We start from the raw sequence: 8,625 nt of genomic DNA on the forward strand, positions 1-8,625 counted from the left end.
TGTGCTTTTACCAGGGGGATACCACAGCAGTAAACTTTGAGAAGGGGGCTGGTTCATTATCTTCTCTGTGCTTTACTACACTGTGCTGTGCTTTTACCAGGATGATACCACAGCAGTAAACTTTGAGAAGGGGGCTGGTTCATTATCTTCTCTGTGCTTTACTACACTGTGCTGTGCTTTTACCAGGGGGATACCACAGCAGTAAACTTTGAGAAGGGGGCTGGTTCATTATCTTCTCTGTGCTTTACTACACTGTGCTGTGCTTTTACCAGGGCGATACCACAGCAGTAAACTTTGAGAAGGGGGCTGGTTCATTATCTTCTCTGTGCTTTACTACACTGTGCTGTGCTTTTACCAGGGGGATACCACAGCAGTAAACTTTGAGAAGGGGGCTGGTTCATTATCTTCTCTGTGCTTTACTACACTGTAATGTGCTTTTACCAGGGGGATACCACAGCAGTAAACTTTGAGAAGGGGGCTGGTTCATTATCTTCTCTGTGCTTTACTACACTGTGCTGTGCTTTTACCAGGGGGATACCACAGCAGTAAACTCTGAGAAGGGGGCTGGTTCGGTTCTTTTATTAGGTCAAAGTACTTTGAGAGGCTCCCCTCATTGTGTGTCACTGGATCCCATATCGATATTTAAATATATATCCCCTTCAGTCACACATTTTTCGTACATTTTTAAATCAGTTTGTGTGAACTCTATGGAGTTTGAGAAGCTGCCCTGCCATAACACTGAAAAAAAACCAAAAAACACATATGCATTATAAAATAGATCAGACAGGAGACTTAACATGGTAATAATTTTGCACGCAGTGACTGAAGGGGCTGTATGGACTGAACCTGAAAGACAGTGCATCCTCTTATTGTAACTCCACCTCGATCTGTCAGTATCTCAGTGTTCTCTGGAAGTCAGTGCCCAGCTTTCAAACTTTCAATTTAAACAACAGCATCAGTCTCCCTGGCTATCTCTACCATGCTATCTGAAGAATGGGGAAGCAGAAACGCTGTAGCTAATCATTAAAATAGTGAGTAAGTATTTAGTGTCCTGTTGTATTCTGACCCTATAGAGCTGTTTGCTGTTTCTGATTTCTCTCTCTCTCTCTCTCTCTCTCTCTTTCCCTCTCTCTCTCTCTCTCTCTCTCCTCTCTCTCGCTCTCGCTCTCTCTCGCTCTCGCTCTCTCTCGCTCTCGCTCTCTCTCTCTCTCTCTCTCTCTCTCTCTCTCTCTCTCTCTCTCTCTCTCCCTCTCTCTCTCTCTCTCTCGAGATCTTGTTTAGCAGATGATCCACCTGTGATAATTCACTTCAGGTGCGCTGCAATCAGGATTAGAAGGTGTACTGATTTTAGTCCAATCACGTGGGCTAAACCTGCTTAATCCACGAGTTAGACACGTCAAGTGGACTACATTTGGTACACTGCAATAGACCCATTGTGTCTTCGTTTAGTATTTACTGTCCATTAGATGTGAACTAAGCTTAAAAATACAGCACACTAATACACAGTAGATGGAAGCTGAATTGAAACCAGATTGGAAGCTGGAAGCTGATTGGCTGATGACACTGAATAGTTTATATATATATATACATATATGTTTTTTGCTCAAAAGAGCCAACTTCCCAAAGTTTCAGTCTGTTTAACATTGTCCAAGAAAAGTTTTTGAAAAGCAAACAGCGGAGGTACTCGTAGGCTTTGATACTACGGTAACTACAGTCAGTTATTTCAATTGAAATCTATTAATGTGTTTGTGATGTCATTCACTTCACAGCTCACGGTGTGACAATCTACTACTCCTTTCTATTTAAAGCTTCAGGCATCCTGGTATTGAGTCTATGCATCCATTTATCTTCCTTTATTATCTGCAGGTTATCTAATTGTATTTCTTCCTAAACTACAAATTGTAGGTCAATCATGTTATGTTCATGTTTTAAAAGTATTGAACTCTGAGTTAATTTACTTCATTATTTTTCTTATGTTTGGTAGGGGGTTCTGTATTCTTTTATATAATGTGATGTTCTACCCGTCTCTCCTACAGATTTTATTTCCTTAATTTTTGGGGGGACAAAATATAACGGAGGTCAAAGTGTGGGCCCCTTCAAACACACAACTCACCAGCGACATCTAGTGCCTCCTCCCTGACACCAAGGAGCAGAAATTTTTACCCTCCTATTACCCTCATGAAAGTAATATCATAGGAAAAGCATAGCAAAGTGTGATAAAGCATAGGTAAGCATTGCCAAGCATAGGTAAGCATTGCCAAGCATAGGTAAGCACTGTAAAGGTGTCTGTCTGCATTGCCATTGCAGTGTCTCTGTCTAAATTATTATCTGACTGTCTGGACAGCAAATACTCTGAAACTCTCATACAGGCTATTTTATTCATGGTCTGAATAATTACATAAATCTATTTTTTAATATAACAAGGCTTCTCCCATACTCTGGAGTCATCTCTCTCTATCTATTTTTCTATAACGGCGATTGCTATCATAGTCTTCCCCTTTCTCCATCTTCTTTCCTCTCTTTCTCTTCCTCCCTTTCTCTCCCGTTCCTTCAGGAAACTCAGCTTTTCTTGCAGATGTGTGTTTGTTCTTTGCTTTTGGCACGCCTGTTTCCTTTTTAGAATCAGTTTCACTAACTAATTGCATTGCAGATTTAACCAGCGATTTGAATATGTTTTTCAGAGTGGTTTGGCTGTCCGATATCAATCCAGGCTGGCTGTTTGACTTTGATCCAGACTCGCCAGGCAATTTTAATCCAGTTTTGTTTCTGGGCTTCAGTTCAGTTTTACTGTCCTCCCTGGGCTTGGTCATCGTGACGTGTGTCTTTGATGTCGGTCTAATCTCTGAGTGTGGAAGAGGCTTCTTTACTGAAGCGCGCCGGTCGGTTTCTCTGCTAGGAGGTGCTTTCTGGGGCCGTTCCTCTTGTGCTGTTTGCATCTTCCACGTCTCTTCTCTTGCACCTCCTCTTCTTCTTTCTCTCTCCTGTTCCGGCAGGAAAGTTTTGCTTTCTGGTTTCAATCCAGTTTTGCTTTCTGGTTTCAATCCAGTTTTGCTTTCTGGTTTCAATTCAGTTTTCCTCTCTGGTTTCAATCCAGTTTTGTTTTCTGGTTTCAATTCAGTTTTCCTCTCTGGTTTAAATCTATTTTTGTTCTCTGGTTTCAATCCAGTTTTGCTTTCTGGTTTAAATCCAGTTTTGCTTTCTGGTTTCAATTCAGTTTTGCTCTCTGGTTTAAATCCATTTTTGTTCTCTGGTTTCAATCCAGTTTTGCTTTCTGGTTTAAATCCAGTTTTACTTTCTGGTTTCAATCCAGTTTTGTTTTCTGGTTTCAATTCAGTTTTGCTTTCTGGTTTCAATCCAGTTTTGCTGTCTGGTTTCAGTCCAGTTTTGCTTTCTGGTTTCAATCCAGTTTTGCTTTCTGGTTTCAATTCAGTTTTCCTCTCTGGTTTCAATCCAGTTTTGTTTTCTGGTTTCAATTCAGTTTTCCTCTCTGGTTTAAATCTATTTTTGTTCTCTGGTTTCAATCCAGTTTTGCTTTCTGGTTTAAATCCAGTTTTGCTTTCTGGTTTCAATTCAGTTTTGCTCTCTGGTTTAAATCCATTTTTGTTCTCTGGTTTCAATCCAGTTTTGCTTTCTGGTTTAAATCCAGTTTTACTTTCTGGTTTCAATCCAGTTTTGTTTTCTGGTTTCAATTCAGTTTTGCTTTCTGGTTTCAATCCAGTTTTGCTTTCTGGTTTCAGTCCAGTTTTGCTTTCTGGTTTCAATCCAGTTTTGCTTTCTGGTTTCAGTCCAGTTTTGCTTTCTGGTTTCAATCCAGTTTTGCTTTCTGGTTTCAATTCAGTCAATCCAGGCATCTTCAGCACCTCTTCTTTTGCACCTTCTCTTGGCCTGGTTGCTGAAAGCTCACTTTTGGTGGTCCTGCCTGGTGGCTTGTTGGCTGGAGCTTGCCTTGTAGCTTTACTGGCATCTGCATATCCTGCTTTTCGAGGAGTGTGAGTACCCTTTGCTATTTTTTTACCTCTAATTGGCTCTGGTTCCTCTTTACAATCAGTTTCACCAGTTAATTGCATTGCAGATTTAACCAGCGATTTGAATATGCTTTTCAGAGTGGTTTGGCTGTCCGATATCAATCCAGGCTGGCTGTTTGACTTTGATCCAGACTCGCCAGGCAATTTTAATCCAGTTTTGTTTCTGGGCTTCAGTTCAGTCTTACTGTCCTCCCTGGGCTTGGTCATCGTGACGTGTGTCTTTGATGTCGGTCTAATCTCTGCCATGTGTGGAAGAGGCTTCTTTACTGAAGCGCGCCGGTCGGTTTCTCTGCTAGGAGGTGCTTTCTGGGACCGTTCCTCTTGTGCTGTTTGCATCTTCCACGCCTCTTCTCTTGCACCTCCTCTTCTTCTTTCTCTCTTCTGTTCCTGCAGGAAAGTTTTGCTTTCTGGTTTCAATCCAGTTTTACTCTCTGGTTTCAATTCAGTTTTGCTTTCTGGTTTCAATCCAGTTTTACTCTCTGGTTTCAATTCAGTTTTGCTTTCTGGTTTCAATTCAGTTTTGCTTTCTGGTTTCAATTCAGTTTTGATTTCTGGTTGCAATTCAGTTTTGCTTTCTGGTTTCAATTCAGTTTTGCTTTCTGGTTTCAATCCAGTTTTGCTTTCTGGTTTCAATCCAGTTTTGCTTTCTGGTTTCAATCTAGTTTTGCTCTCTGGTTTCAATCCAGTTTTGCTTTCTGGTTTCAATCCAGTTTTGCTCTTTGGTTTCAATCCAGTTTTGCTTTCTAGTTTCAATTCAGTTTTGCTTTGTGGTTTTAATCCAGGCATCTTCAACGCCTCTTCACTTGGCCTGGTTGCCGAAAGCACATTTTTGGCAGTCCTGTTTGGTGGTTTGTTGGCTGGATCTTGCCCCGTAGCTATACTGGCATCCGCAAAATCTACTTTTCCAGGAGAGTGAGTAGTACTCTTCACTGTTTTGTGACCTCTGACTGGCAAATCTATTCTCGTCCTAACGACAAATTTCTTAAACTTCAGTTGGTGGTTGGGAGAAGTATAATAAACCTCTACCTTGCATCTTGGCTTCCCGGCCTGTGTTTCAGCTGCAGCTTGACAGTCTCTCAGCCGCTTCGTTGATTCTTCCATCCTTCCCTCCCGTAATTCGGAGCTTATTTTCTGTTCCAGGTGCGAGTCAAGCACAGGCTCTTCCAGGGAATTATCCAAGGTGAACGCCCCCATGGCAGCATCCCTGGAATGATGCTCCTGTTCCTTTGCTAGTGCTGACTTCATTGACTCATGCCCGACCTTTGGAAGCCCCCGTCTACTCTGGATGATCTTTCTCCTGTTGTTAAAGTCAATAGCCTTCTTGTCTGTCTCACTGACGAACGGTAGGTTACCCAGCTCCACTACTACCTCAGAGTCTGCCTTTGGATGCAACTCGCTTGGAGCGATCTTTGGCGCCGGTGGAATAAAAGCAGAGACGGACTCTTGCACCCCTGCTGGCAGCTTCTCTCTCGCCTCTTCGTGCTCCGCTTCAACCTGCTTGTGCTTTAAGTTCAGCTCAATGCGATCAACAGCAGGCTGCTCCATGAAGAAGACAGTTTCTGGTCTCGGCTGGATGGGTCTAGACCCTGGAGGGATTATCCGTGCAAGGTGAGTTTTAACTTCAGGGAACTCACTTTGGTACGGCATTTCCTTCGTATCCAGTTTTATTTCCTGGAACTTCTTTGACACGTATTTTTGATGTTCACAGACGGTTAGGGTTTTTAAGTCTATCTCGCTGCCCTTTCCTGCAGCCTTTGGCTCAGTTAACACTTTTCTCTGTCCCTTTTGCCTCTCTGTCCCAGTCGCGGTTGTTTTACCTTGTCGGCTTAGCAGGTCCTTGGTTATCGCTTCGGGCGGCTGGAATGATGCCAAGGAGGTCAACAGAAACTTGGGTGAGTCCCATTTTCGATGGACGATTTTTTTTATGATATTAAATTCAACATCCTTCTTGTGTTGCTCGGTGATGAAGGGAAGGTTGTTCAGTTCCACGGCTATCTTATATTCAGGTTTTGGGTGCAGCTGGCTTAGAATGATCTTGGGCGCTGGCGGGATAAAGGCATCGATTGACTCCTGTACGTGCAATGGCAGACCCCACAAGTGCTGCAACTTTTTCCTTTTAACGTGAAACTCCAGGTCATCTCGCAGCTCTTTTTTTAAGAACGGAGTGTCGACAGCCTCAAAGGCCACTACAGCCCCGGATGGTTTTATCAGTGGTGGAAGAGGTGGTGCTTTAGGAATCATGATTTGCAAGGACTTTGTGTAAAGTGTAGGAGCAGCCCAGAGGAAATCAATACGCTTGTGCTTTAGGTTCAGTTCCAATCGATCGATAGCCTGCGACTCTATGAAAGGTATGAACCCGGGTCTTGGCTTTAGGACTGTTGTATGTGGAGGGATTAATTGGATTAGGGGTACTTTCAACACAGGGAATGCCTCTCTGTACGATCTGTCCACCATCGCTGGTAGCATTTCCAGTCTGGTTTCGAGGCACTTTCTAAACAGGTACATCTGAAACATGCGCTCAGTTTTATTCCAAAGCTTCTCGAAGTTAGACTTTTCAGGCTTACTGTCTGTTTTTACGTCTGTTGATTTCAAGGTGGTCTCTTCTTTGTCAAGCCCCGTTTTAGCAGCAGCCCTGTCAGTTTGTAGGTCTTGTATTAGAGCTGCAGGTGGCTGGATCGACCTCAGGGACTCTAACACTATCTTTGGAAGACCCCACCTTTTTTGGATGGTCTTTCTCCTGATGTTACGCTCGATGGCCTTCTTGTGTTGCTTGCTGATGAACGGAAGGTCACTCAGTTCTACAACTATATCATAGATGGGCTTTGGGTGCAGCTGGCTTAGAATGATCTTTGGCGCTGGCGGGATAAAAGCATTGATTGACTTCTGCACATGTGATGGCAGACCCCACAAGTGCTGCAGCTTTTTCTGCTTGATATGGAACTCCAGATTGTCTCTGATCTCTTTGGGGAGGAACTGAGTGTCAACAGCTTCGAAAACCACTGGAGCCCCAGAGGGTTTAATTCGAGGTGGCAGAGGTGGAGCTTTAGGGATCATCAAAGCCATGGACTTTTTATACATCGTAACCACTCCCCACTGGTGTTCAATTCGCTTGTGTTTCAAGTTTATCTCTATATGATCAATACGTGGCTGCTCCATGAAAAATATACTATCTGGTCTTGTCTGTAAAAATACCACACCAGGAGGAATTAGCTTTTTCAGAGGTATCTTAATAACAGGGAAAACAATTTTGTAAGAAGTTTGCACAATCTTTGGTATAATTTCCAATTTGATTGCTAAGGACTTCATTGACAGGTGAACCTGAAACCTATCAATAACCTCCGGATCTCTGTTCTTAATTGAAAACTGTACATCCCGAGATCTTAATTTACTTTCATTCAGTGCTGTCCCTTCAGCTGGCACGGAGAGATCAGACTTTTTCTCCAGTGCATTTCCTCTTTCAGAAGGGGAGGAATGTGTCAGACTTTCTGCTTCTTTCTGCTGGATCAGATCTTTAGCTATAGAAGCGGGTGGGCACATTGATTTCAACGACATTATTACAAACTTTGGATAGCCCCATCTTCTATGGATAATCTTTCTCTTGGTGTTAAATTCCACATCCTTCCTATGCTTTTCGCTGATAAACAGAAGGTCACTCAACTCTACAACTATCTGATACTGTGGCTTGGGATTCAATTCACTTACAATGAGTTTTGGTGCTGGTGGAATGAATGCCTTCAGCGACTCCTGTACCATCATCGGCAGACCCCACGGATGCTGCAGCTTTATACGCTTAACATGAAAATCCAGATTGTCCCTGACCTCTTTGGAAAGGAATGGAGTGCCAACGGCCTCGAAAACCACTGGAGCCCCAGAGGGTTTAATTCGAGGTGGCAGAGGTGGAGCTTTAGGGATCATCAGTTCCATAGACTTTGTGTAAACGGTGGCCACTCCCCACATGTGCTCTAAATGCTTGTGCCTTAAGTTCAGATTGAGACAATCAACAGCCTCTCGCTCCATGAAAGTCACATATTCGGGTCTCGGGTTTTTAAACATTGTCCCGCAAGGAATTAGCTGTTTGAGTTTTGTTTTGACCGCAGGGAACGCGATCTGGTGCGATCTTTTCACTGTCTCCGGCAGTATGTACAACTGCATTGACAGGCATTTCATTTTCATGTGCAATTCGAGATCATCTCTGGTCTTAGCGTCAAAGTTCTCAAGGGGTGGTTCTTGTGACGGCTTGCAACTTTCTTTTCGTACTTTCGTAATAGCTACTTGATTGCTTTTTTGTTTGTTCTCTTCCAGTCTTTTCTGTTGTGCGATTGCTCTGATTTTCGCTCGCCCCCGTTTGGCACGATTCACAGGGCTGAAGGCTCCAGGGTAGGAGCTAGGCCTAGACCGGCTGGAATGGTTTGGGCAAACCAGGCAAGAAAATGATGACCTAGGGTTGGAATAATAAACAGTTATGGTGATGTTATCATCAATAAGGGCAGCACTGCATGTTACACATTTACAGGTACAAGGGGCTGAGCCATCTCTTTTTGGAGGCTTCTTGATTGGGAAAGTCGTAGAAGACAATTTCACATTTGTAATTATCTCTAAT

This window comes from Acipenser ruthenus, chromosome 32, assembly GCF_902713425.1.
Source record: "Acipenser ruthenus chromosome 32, fAciRut3.2 maternal haplotype, whole genome shotgun sequence".
In the NCBI taxonomy this organism is placed as follows: Eukaryota; Metazoa; Chordata; class Actinopteri; order Acipenseriformes; family Acipenseridae; genus Acipenser; species Acipenser ruthenus.